The following is a 12,986-nucleotide window of genomic DNA, read 5'->3' on the forward strand; positions in this document are numbered from 1 at the left end:
CGCTCTCCCCTTTCCCCTTCCTTCCTTCCTTCCTTCCTTCCTTCCTTCCTTCCTTCCTTCCTTCCTTCCTTCTCCTCCACCCTCACCAACCACTACCGAGAGCATCACTGGGGAGTGAGGAAGAGGGTCCCCTTTCCAAAGGGTACAGTGCTCCCTTCTCCTTCAGTAGTCAGGTGAATTAATGACCCTGAATTTAAAGTGAGCGCTGATATTCTGGCCTTCTTTGCCTGCCTTGCAAAAAGGGGAGGAAGGCTTCATTGTTCCTGAGCAGGAGGCGGGCAGTGGTGAGGGAGATTCATGGATGGAGATTGAATATGCAATTTTCTTTCACCTTGCCAAGAGCTGCCCCTGGGCTGTGCCTGGCCTAAATTCCCCCCCTCCTTCTATTTCCCCCATCTCTGCCATCTCTGGCCCTCCTCCCTCCCTTTCATTCTTTCCAGAAAATTACCTTCAAAATTGATTTCCACTTTTACAAACAAATATAATGGGAACATGAAAGGGGGGAAAAGGCAAGTCCGTGCTATGATGAATTAAGGCTGTCAGAGGCTCCTCAAGTCATCTCTGCTTTGTTTTATGGGCCAATCGGGATTTTCTTTTGTCAGTGGTAGGTACTGACAACCACTTCCTGTCCCCACAACTTAACTCAGGGTCTTAGCACTGGGAGGGGCTCCCTAGAAATTATCTAGTCTGCCCTCTGCCCAGAGGCAGGTGACCCTGTCACCAAGGCTATAGCCCTGGCAAATACTGCTGAATTGAACAGGACTTACTCCCAGGTAAGTGGGGCTAGCATGGCAGCCTTCATTATAAATGACTTGGCTCAAAAGAAAGGTCTTGATAGCCCATTAAAATGGGAAGATGTTTTATATTGGAGTCTAGAACTTGCGGAGAGGTACATCACAAAAAGAAGAAGATAAGAAAGACCATTTGTGGGTGATCAGTAGACTAACATATGGCGGTTGGTGCTGTGCTCTAAACCCTCTTGGGCTTGCTGATCGGAAGGTTGGTGGTTCAAATCCCCATGACGGAGTGAGCTCCCATTGCTCTGTCCCAGCTCCTGCTAACCTAGCAGTTCAAAAGCACACCAATGCAAGGAGATAAATAGGTATCACTGTGGCGGGAAGGTAAACAGCGTTTCCATCGTGGTGCTCCATTGCACCAGAAGTGGTTCAGCCATGTTGACCACATGACCCAAAAAGCTGTCTGTGGACAAACGCCGGCTCCCTCGGGCTGAAAGCGAGATGAGCGCCGCAACCCCATAGTCGCCTTTGACTGGACTTAACCGTCCAGGGGTCCTTAACCTTTCACCTTTACCTAACAGATGGTAGGTCTATAAAGAGTTGTCATTCCCAGGTTGCAAACAGCAGAAAGAAACAGAAGGCACTCCTTCAAATATTCAGGGCCCGACCCGTTAAAAGCTTTAATGGAAAGCACTGTCAAGTCAAGAGGTTAGTAGGACATATATTGCAGATGGATGGCTGTGAGAAGCAGCCAGTGTTTTTCCTGCTCCCATGCAACTCTCTGAATTTGAATTCAGAGGGAGCTTGAGAACTGTGCCTTCCGCTTGTGACAAAACAATTCTGATGACTCATTTGTCCTGACCTGGGATCAGGTGCCACACGCAAACGTGGAACTTTGGCGTCACAGAATTGGCCTGTGCATCTTCTGAGTCATCCTTCTTTCTCTCCTCCCTCCTCCTCCTCCTCCTTCAGATTGCTTGGAGAAGTTCGTGGTGGGGCATTGACTGACAGGCATCTCTCATTCCTACATCCTAATCTACTTGCTGGAGTGAGAACTTGACCTCTGGGAGCAAAGCTGGGAATAAACTGCCTCTTCAAAGCACAGCTTCATTTGGAGGCTGAAGGAAGCTGTTAAACACACCAGTCTGCCCTAACTTTTTTGTCACGATAGAGATTAGCGCAGCCTAGCTATCTGCGGCAGCAGGAGACAGGCAGCAGTAAGGAGGGCGCAGCTGCGTAACTAGAAGGTCACACGCGGTGCCACAACCACATCACAAAACTGCTCTTGTGGAAAAGGCCAGGGGTCACTGCTTTGCTGCAAGGCCACAGTCCTCCCGCTGATGGCAAAATATGGGTTTCCTCAGTACACAAACTTCTGCTGCTCCTCATCAAGAATACATGTTCAGCTGTGCCAGAAAACCCCAGAGTTTGGGGGTTCCCAAACCCCTCAGAGATTAGGGCCGCTGCTCCTTGCCTCTTTCAGCAACGCAGGCGATGCTCTCGATCCCACCATTAGGCAGACTGAGACAACCACCTCAGTCAGAGGATGCTGGGGGTAGGGGCATCACCAGCTCCCGCTTCTCCCTCCTGAGCCCCCAAGCCATTTCTTTTTATTTTCGCATCACCTGTTTTGCACCAGCACAAGCCCAGTTTGGTCTACTGTCTCAGGTACAATGGAGGATGCTACCCTATTTAACTGCCTCTCCTGTCAGCTAGGGAATCGGCTGGCGCTGTGGGTTAAACCACAGAGCCTAGGACTTGCCGATCAGAAGGTCAGCGGTTTGAATCCCCACGACGGGGTGAGCTCCCGTTGCTCGGTCCCTGCTCCTGCCAACCTAGCAGTTCGAAAGCACGTCAAAGTGCAAGTAGATAAATAGGTACCGCTCCGGCGGGAAGGTAAACGGTGTTTCTGTGCGCTGCTCTGGTTTGCCAGAAGCGGCTTAGTCATGCTGCCCACATGACCCGGAAGCTGTTTGTGGACAAACACTGGCTCCCTCAGCCTATAGAGCGAGATGAGCGCTGCAACCCTAGAGTTGGCCATGACTGGATCTAATGATCAGAGGTCCCTTTACCTTTACCTGTCAGCTAAGTAGAAGTGTTTGGATTTGATATCCTGCTTTATCACTACCCGAAGGAGTCTCAAAGTGGCTAACATTCTCCTTTCCCTTCCTCCCCCACAACAAACACTCTGTGAGGTGAGTGGGGCTGAGAGACTTCAGAGAAGCGTGACTAGCCCAAGGTCACCCAGCAGCTGCATGTGGAGGAGCAGAGACGTGAACCCGGTTCACCAGATTAAGAGTCCACCGCTCTTAACCACTACACAACACTGGTGTAGTAGGCACCATCTTCTACTTTCCTTTGTATAGCAAAATGTTTTGGGCTAGCCCTCACCTCCTCTGTCTTTTTGTCAGACCAGAAAATTGCTGCTGTGGAAGAGAGTGTGGCTGCCTTGGCTGAAAACTTAATGCAACCCCCCCCCCTTTACCCCTCACAGAGCTACAGTCCCCAGCACCCTTAGCAAACTACATTCCCTGGGATCCTCTGAAGGGGATAAATGTGCTTTAAAGGTATCACATGTACACAGCTTGTATCTAGCCCAGCCAAGCAATTCCTTTACCCTCCCTTAGGGCTATAAACAGCTTCTGCCTTCTTCAGATTTCTCCTCTAACTCCTCCCCATTTTTCTTGAGTTTCAGGGCTTCAGGAGCCAGCGTTACATAAGAACATATGGGAAAGAATGCACTCTTTAGGGATTCATAGGTAAAGTGACCCCTGACCGTTAGGTCCAGTCGCGGACGACTCTGGGGTTGCGGTGCTCGTCTCGCTTTACTGGCCGAGGGAGCCGACGTTTGTCCACAGACAGTTATTCCGGTTCATGTGGCCAGCATGACTAAGCCATTTCTGGCGAGCCAGAACAGCGCACGGAAACACCGTTTCCCTTTCCGCCGGAGTGGTACCTATTTATCTACTTGCACTTTGACGTGCTTTCAAACTGCTAGGCTGGCAGGACATGGGACTGAGCAACGGGAGCTCACCCCGTCGCAGGGATTTGAACCGCCGACCTTCTGATCGGCAAGTCCTAAGCTCTGTGGTTTAGACCACAGCGCCACCTGCGTCCCTTAGGGATTCATACTTGACTGCAATAATAATAATAATAATAATAATAATAATAATAATAATAATAATAATTTGTACCCCATCCATCTGACGGGGTTGCCCTAGCCACTCTGGGCGGCTTCCAGCAAATATATAAACATAATCAAACATCAAACATTAAAAACTTCCCTATACATGGTTGCCTTCAGATGTCTTCTAAAGGTTCATGCTAGTCACTTTGCCAGAGTTAGATTCGAGCAGTTGTGTGGTCCCATGTTGTCCATTTGGATCACTTCTTGAGAATATTTCTAGTCTCCTTTTTGGTCCTTATGAACAAGGTGAACATGCTGCCACCAAAGGAGTTGCCACCCTAGTTTCGAGAACTTTTATTCCAGTTCACCTGGGAGTCAGACTTCTTCCGCCCTTCCTTCTCTGCATCTCTTAACTCCACTCTTACTTCAACAGCTTTGCAAGCAGGCCAAAGTACTCATGGTTGGCGCTTGCACATAAATAGACAGCTGCCTCTTTTACAGATCCTTTTTAGGTTGTGTGCATGGAAGCTATAACTAACACAGTCGGCTCAAATGTCTAAAAGCCAAAGGACATTTGCATAATATGCGTTCTGTGGTCTATATTCTAATGGCAGGGAACTCTTCATTTTTCAGCTTGTCGTAAACCTGGACGCTAGAAATGCTATCCGGACGCAATGCTGCCCACGTTACCTTCAGCAGCAATGCAGACGGAAGCACGGAATGAAGAAAACCAAATTCCTTTCTGCCTTAGGTGAATAACAAAAACAAAGCAACCCGGATTGAACTATCCACATGGCATGAAAAAGGCTAGTTTTGGTTATGCCATCAAAGCATATCATCCACCCACCATGCAAGCACACTGCCTGAAAAAAATCAACATCACATGGTGCAGCTATAACCCTGTGACAGCACTGTAGGGCATGAGACAATGGTAATGTGGAAGTGTTATAAATAAAAAGAACGAAAGATTAGCCCTGCTGGATCAGACTAAAGGCCTGTCCCAGTCCAGCATCCTCTTTTCACAGTGGCCAAACATGCGTGTGAGGAGCCCGCAAGCAAGACCAAAGGGCAACAGCATTCTGCCCACAAAATCCTCAGAATGTCTAGCTCAGGCTCAAAACCAGGAGCCAGTAGCAATCAAACAATATGCTCTGCTATATGGGCTCTTGTCAGCACTCTGGCGGAAGCATTCTGCATCAGCTGCAATTTCCAAGCAGTATAATAATAATAATAATAATAATAATAATAATAATAATAATAATAATTTATACGCTGCCCATCTGGCTGGGATTTCCCAGCCACTCTGGGTGGCTCCCAACAGAATATTAAAAACACAATAACAAACACTAAAAATTTCCCTAAACAGGGTTGCCTTGAGATGTCTTCTAGAAGTCCGATAGTTGTTTATTTCCCTGACATCTGATGGGAGGGTGTTCCACAGGGCGGGCACCACCACCAAGAAGGCCCTCTGCCTGGTTCCCTGTAGCTTCACTTCTCGCACTGAGGGAACCGCCAAAAGGCCCTCGGAGCTGGACCTCAGTGTCTGGGTAGAACGATGGGGGTGGAGACGCTCCTTCAGGTATACTGGGCCGAGGCCGTTTAGGGCTTTAAAGGTCAGCACCAACACTTTGAACTGTGCTCGGAAACGTACTGGGAGATCTAGCAGAGTATGCTACAATAGTCTAATCCAGGGCTCACCCACCCCTCCCTTTGTGCTTCATTTTGGGACACAGGCCTGCATACCTTCCAATATTTCTCTGATGAAAATAGGGATGTCCTATTCAGCAACTATTATTATTATTATTATTATTATTATTTCCCACCCATCTGACTGGGTTGCCCCAGCCACTCTGGGCAGCTTCCAGGATATATAAAAACATAAAACCTGGACATTTTTTAAAAAAACTTCCCTATACTGGGCTGCCTTCAGATGTCTTCTAAAGGCTGTATAGTTACTTATCTCCTTGGTTCAGGGGTCACATAACTCCATACCCTCCAACATTTATCTGATGAAAATAGGGACATCCTAAGGAAAAGCGGGACATTCCAGGATCAAATCAGAAACTGGAATGGCTTCTGTAAATTCCAGACTGTCCTTGGAAAATAGGGACACTTGTAGGGTTTGTGGTGTGTTGTTAGACATCCCTTCAGGTTTGTTGTTTTATAAAGCAAGGAACAAACTGGACAACTGAGGTGAGCAAGATAACAAAAGTGTTTGGAAAGCATGCTATGATGAAAGGCTGAAGACTGTCTGCTAAAAGATTAGGATGGAAATAATGGTTTTCAATAAAAAGAGAAACCACCCTCACCAAGGGTCCCTTTTGCTAATAAAAAAACCCAGATGTTTATCAGAGCTTTTTTAAAGGCATCCTGGACCCTATGATTAAGTCACACCAGTTGTTACTCCCATAACTCCATACCCTCCAACATTTCTCCGATGGAAATAGGGACGTCCCAAGGAAAAGCGAGACATTCCAGGATGAAATCAGAAACCGAGATGGCTTCTGTAAATCTGGGAGTTTCCCTGGAAAATAGGGACACTTGGACAGTCTGGGCTTTCCAGCTTTGAGTGTTTGTTTGTCTTTCCCCAGGGAAAATCATGTTTTACCACTAAATTGGAACAAATGGTTTTCTATGGTGTACTCCCAGTCTGTGCAAACATTTGAAGGTTGTGTTCTTCCCAAGTACAGTGGTACCTCGGGTTACATACGCTTTAGGTTACAGACTCCGCTAACCCAGAAATAGTGCTTCAGGTTAAGAACTTTGCTTCAGAATAAGAACAGAAATCAGGCTCCGGCGGCGCGGCAGCAGCAGGAGGCCCCATTAGCTAAAGTGGTGCTTCAGGTTAAAAACAGTTTCAGGTTAAGAACGGACCTCCGGAATGAATTAAGTACTTAACCTGAGGTACCACTGTACTGTTCACTGGAAATATACTTTACTTTATACTTTATTGTCACTTGTACAACCAGCCAGGGTGTGAATCATCCCTGAGAATTTTCCCCACTCTCCTGAGGCAACGTCCTTCCGCGATGTCATCTAGCGGATTCACGGGACAGCCCATAATATCTTGTGCTGTATTCACCACCCTCTGTAGGCACTTCCTATAAGTTGATGTGAAACCAGCCTACCACACCGTGATGCAGTATGAAAGGACACTTTCTATTGTGGACCGAAAGAAGGAGATCACCAAATGTTGATGGACATCATTCTTTTGCTTACCAAAGGTAGCAGAACCTTCACCCACTTTCGGCAGGGGTCTCACTTCCCTCAGGAACTTGACACAGTGCGTTCCCTTGCTTAATCCTTTCCCCACTGAATTGCTCAACTTAATCAAGAGTAAGCTTTGCAAACATTTCTTTCCCCCTTCGCTTTGTCTCAATTACATTTGGCTCGGGGCCAGAAATGGAGGGAAAGCTCAAACCACTTATTTCTTGATTTGGGAAGGCAGCAATTATGACATTTGAGATACCAGGCCACTCTAGCATCACACCTCTCTAGGTCTTAAGTGGGTTTCCACAAGCTGATGTCTCTGTCGCTCCTGTGTGGGACCCTAATCTGGAGATCTCTTCAATCTATAAGTTACAGCCTCTCTTGTTCCTACAGTTACATAGACACAGGCAAGCAAGTACTATGCCTCAACTTATTTTTGTCCACCCTAAAATGGACAATAAGTGTGATTCCCTATTCCTTATTGGTCCGTTGCAGCAAAAACAATTACGAGCGTTGTGGTACCCTCAAGATTGATACATTTACTTGGGGCATCGGTTTTTGTGGGTTGGAGCCGACCTGGACAGATGTGATTGCCTAAATTCAAGGCCAGATCGAGGTAGTTGTGAGTCCTGGTGCTATTCTTAAAATCAGGGGTCCCTTTCCCTAAATAGGTAAAGGTAAAGGGACGCCTGACCATTAGGTCCAGTCGTGACCGACTGGGGTTGCGGCGCTCATCTCACTTTATTGGCCGAGGGAGCCGGCGTACAGCTTCTGGGTCATGTGGCCAGCATGACTAAGCCGCTTCTGGCAAACCAGAGCAGCGCACGGAAATGCCGTTTACCTTCCCGCCAGAGTGGTACCTATTTATCTACTTGCACTGTGAGCTTTTGAATTGCTAGGTTGGCAGGAGCTGGGACCGAGCAACGGGAGCTCACCCCGTCGCGGGGATTCGAACCGCCAACCTTCTGATCGGCAAGTCCTAGGCTCTGTGGTTTAACCCACAGCGCCACCCGCATCTCTAGTTTCCCTAAATAGGAATGCATAAAATAAGGTGACTTGCGTTATCTTAAAAACTACAAAAAAAAAATTGTGGACTTCTGTTTCACAAACAACAAAATATTATGCAGACCCTGGTAAACAAAAAGAAAATACATTGACCATGTGCATTTTCTCATTTTAACTCTTATTCTTTTTGCTCACCTTGGGTCACTCACCAACTCTGAGCTTAGCCCACCCCGCATGGCTGTTCAGAAGAAGGAGGCATAAAATGAGTGCAAGTGAAGACTTTGTGCTTGTATCAGAGGCATCCAATTGGGGCGCCTTTAACCAGAGTGATGCATCTCTGCAGTATAAACAGCCAAGGCCCTCCGCCCCCTACAGATTAAAACAGCCCTAAAGCTTCATCGCCGAAGAATGGATGCTTTTGAATTATGGTGCTGGAGGAGACTCTTGAGAGCCCCATGGACTGCAAGAAGATCAAACCTCTCCATTCTGAAGGAAATCAGCCCTGAGTGCTCACTGGAAGGACAGATCCTGAAGCTGAGGCTCCAATACTTTGGCCACCTCATGAGAAGAGAAGACTCCCTGGAAAAGACCCTGATGTTGGGAAAGATGGAGGGCACAAGGAGAAGGGGACGACAGAGGACAAGATGGTTGGACAGTGTTCTCGAAGCTACCAGCATGAGTTTGACTAAACTGCGGGAGGCAGTGGAAGACAGGAGTGCCTGGCGTGCTCTGGTCCATGGGGTCACGAAGAGTCGGACACGACTAAACGACTAAACAACAACAACAACAAAGCTTCATCCAATCTTAATCTGGCCTGGTTACTGCAAGTTTTAGATGCATAAATCCCATTCAGCTGAGCTTACTTCCAGGCCTGTAGTCACTGGGGCTGTGGAAAGCCAAGTGACCCACTTTCATTCTTAAAACGAAAGTGGTGACTCCCCGCTTGTGGAACGCTCTCCCCAGGAAGGCTTGCCTGGTTCCTTCATTACATATCTTTAGGTGACAGGCAAAAACGTTCTCCTCCTCCCAGGCCTTTGGCTAATTAAACACTCCACGACCTATTAAACTGGGGTGTGTGTGTTTGTGTGTAATTGTTTTTGTTTGTTATTATGGTATGCATTTTTGTGTATTTATATTGTAAACTTCTTTGTAATCTTCGGATGAATGGTGCTGTGGAAATGTAACAAATTTAAAAATGATAAAGCAGTGGGATTTTTTAAAATAAAAAAATTACAGGTAGAATAGTAAGGAAAAGCATACAGGCTGAATCCATAAAAGCACCGTATGAGGCTAAGTTTAGGATAAGCACAGTAACAACCTTGTGAGCCTATAAGGGGTGTTTTTTGTCTTTTTTCACACGGGTGTATCTTAACAATTGTTTTTCTTTTCACGTCTTATTTTACCTTGGGCACTTATGATTTTATACTGGGTACAAAAATTGTTTTAATTTTTTTAATCAGTACAGGTCGTACTTTCCCTAATTTTCCCAGCAAAAGCACTGTCCTGCCCAAACTGCAAAGCCAGCGAGAAAACTATTAGGATGTTGTAATATATTGTTTATTTTATTAGTAATAATTTAATTGTGTTTAAGCTTATCAGATTATTCTATATCTGTCTATATTTAAGTAGTCCTTGTTTTGCACCAGTGTGTACCTGGGAGTTAGACCCATTAAAAACAAAGAGATTTACTTCTGAGTAGACATGTACATCATTGTACTGTACATTGACTATACCATGAATTCTTCAGTTCCCGCAGAGCAGGAGATATGCCTAAGTCTCTTTGCAAATTGTTTGTATTTCCCATTTGCCGGGTGTGTGTGTGTGTGTGTGTGTGTGTGTGTTCTTTAACACCTACCCAGCCTAACAACTATTAGGCTGTAGCATTTGCAGAGAATAGCTTCTAGGGAGAACCTAAGCTTAGATTATCCCCCCACAAGAAAGATGTATTGCAGTTCCTAGAAAGAAAAGAAGGGCAAACAATGGAGGTTCCAAGGACTAGAAAATGAGGGAGAAGCAGGAAAGAAAAGTGCGTTAAAGGAGAGGGGTAAATATGAGCTCTTTAGGACCCCAGGGATTTAGCCTGGCATCTAAGCACAACTCTGACTTCACTCACAGGCTAAAAATACTGAAAAGTGGAAGCAGCGAGAGGCAGGCTCGTTTCACAGAAATCGCTGAGATGATTGCCTGCACATTTTGTGTTACAACTTTCTTTCCAGGAGGGCTAGAAACTTCGAAAAGAAAAGAAAAGAAAAGAAAACTCTGCATCTTGCTGGCAGGCAGTGTGGAGAGTCGATCTGATGTAGTGGGATAAAGGTAAATGTAAAGGGACCCCTGACCATTAGGTCCAATCGTGACTGACTCTGGGGTTGCGCGCTCATCTCGCTTTACTGGCCGAGGGAGCCGGCGTTTGTCTGCAGACAGCTTCCGGGTCATGTGGCCAGCATGACTAAGCCGCTTCTGGCGAACCAGAGCAGCGCACGGAAACGCCATTTACCTTCCCGCCGGAGCAGTACCTATTTATCTACTTGCACTTTGACGTGCTTTCTAACTGCTAGGTTGGCAGGAGCTGGGACCGAGCAACGGGAGCTCACCCCGTCACGGGGATTCAAACCGCCAAGCTTCTGATCAGCAAGTCTTAGGCTCTGTGGTTTAACCCACAGCGCCACCCGCGTCCCGATGTAGTGGGATACTAGGGTTCAAATTCCCCCTCAGCCAAGAAAGTAACTGAGTGACCTTGGCTGAGTTGCTGCCTCTCAGCCTAACCTACTTCACAGGGTTGCTTCCTTGGAGAAAAAGGTGGGATATAAACACAATAAGTAAATAAAATAAAAGCATATGTCACCATAGTTTTTTTACAATCCTCTATATGTCTCAATGAGTTTGATGTGGTTTGAGGTAAATAAACATTGAATTGTAGCCTGGCAGCATATGCCTCTACAGAGTGGCTGGGGCAACCCAGCCAGATGGACAGGGTATAAATATTATTATTATTATTACTTAGAAGTAAGTCCCATTAAGCCCAATGGAGTTTACTTTCAGGTGTTTTCTCTGACCTGGCAACAAGTTCCATTGAATTCTATGGGACTTAGTAGACATACAATTGTGCTATTATTCTCTCAGGAGTCCATGCAGCCCTTCAAAATTGATTAGAACAATAACAACACAACAGTGTTCGTTTATATTGTGCTTTTTGAACGTTCGAAGCACATTGTACGCTCATTCATTTATCTTTACAACCACCACATATTTCCAGTGTTTTTGTTCTGCATTGCAGAAGGGGAACCAACGATTGCTGAGCATCGATCACAAATCACACCCTCAGCCTCACCACCAGCTCCTATGGTAACAATCCTGCCACCAGCAATTGCTTTGCCCACATCCATTTTTTCTTCTCAGTTTTTTTTCCCCAGTTAAAATTTTCATCTGGGCGGTATCATTTCACACATGACTATCAAGCTTGAGCCAAGGGTTTTCACTGTGTTTATAAGCACAGAGTTCTCTCCATATCATTGATGCACATGAGTGCGCATATCAGTTCATGCCAACAAACACTGAGCATATACCAGCTGGAAACAAACGGAGACCATCTACATTTTCAGGAAGCAATATTGGTACCTGGCAACATGGACTGGCATGTGGAGATCAGCGTTTGATGGAATAGTATAGGCAAAAGTCACCATTGCCTAGTGAAAGGCTATGAATTAGTTGTGGTGCTGCGCATAAAAACATACCCTTCCGGAAAGAAATGAAATTATATCTCTACCTTTTTCTGAAAGCTTCCCAAAAATCACATTCGTCAGTGTGCAAAGCCTAAAGGGACCCCTGACCGTTAGGTCCAGTCGCGGGCGACTTAAAGGCAGAGACACCAGAGAAGCTAATCTGTAGAACAGTGTTTCCCAACCGGTGTTCCGCGGCACACTAGTGTGCCGTGAGACACCGGCTGGTGTGCCGTGGGAGGGAGGCGGGCGAGTCGGGCGGCGAGAGGCGGCGGCGGCGAGGATCCGCGTCGAGCGGCGGCGAGCCCGAGGAGCGGCCGAGCCCCGTCCCGGAGCAGCCGGGCGGGCGGGATGAAGAGGGGGCTCCCCCGGCCGCGGCCACGACGACGGCGGCGGCCCCACCAGCTAGGCCCCGCCGCGGCGCTGCCATGGAAACGGGCGGCGACGGCGGCCGCCGAGGGACACAAAGGCTGCCGGAGCGGCGCTTGAGGCGCGAGCGGGCCGCGCCGCTGCTGAAGGAGGGAGCCGCCGCTGCCGCCGCCATGGAGGTGGGAGGCGGCCCGAGCCCGGGGGCGGCTCCGCGGTGGTGGTGCTGAGTGGCGGGGCAGCGCGCGCGACAGCGGAGGAGGAGGAGGCCGGCATGTCCGGGCAGCAGCAGCAACAGCAGCAGCAGCAACTCCCGGCGACGGCTCCTCCTCCACCCGCTATTGCCGCCACCACCACAACAGCCGCCGCCGCCTCAGCTGCCGCCGTCCCTCAGTCCCTCGCTCTGCTGCCTCCTCCCACCCCGGCAAGGGGAAGGGAAAAAACGTTCACTTTTGTGCGTCCCTCCCGGCGTGACGCTGCGCGCTGACGTCACGGGGCGGGGCTTTAATGGTGGTGTGCCGCGAGATTTTTTTCCGGTAAACAGGTGTGCCGTTGCCCAAAAACGTTTGGGAAACACTGCTGTAGAAGATCGCATAGATCAAATACATTGCACAACTTAATTCTTTCATTTTGGGCTTGCAAACCATGAGCTAAAGAGATTGGCAAAAAGAGGAGTATATTTTCCCCCGTTTTTCAATTCTGAAGGCATGTTTTATTTGTAGGGTGCCAAAAAACAACAGCTGTCTCTCTCTCCTTAAAAATAATTCTGACATTCCTAAACCTTCTCTTACCTGGCCCTGAAAGCCGGGTTTTGTTTCTTGTCTT

General features: G+C 47.6%; 1 protein-coding gene across 10 annotated transcripts in view; it reads right to left on the reverse strand.

Moving 5' to 3' along the window:
- The window catches only part of PAX2 (paired box 2), a 143,941-nt gene that overhangs the window by 62,991 nt on the left and 67,964 nt on the right, over positions 1-12,986 (reverse strand). The window lies entirely within an intron of this gene.

This window comes from Podarcis vaucheri, assembly GCF_965113315.1.
Source record: "Podarcis vaucheri genome assembly, chromosome: 5".
NCBI classification, from domain to species: domain Eukaryota; kingdom Metazoa; phylum Chordata; class Lepidosauria; order Squamata; family Lacertidae; genus Podarcis; species Podarcis vaucheri.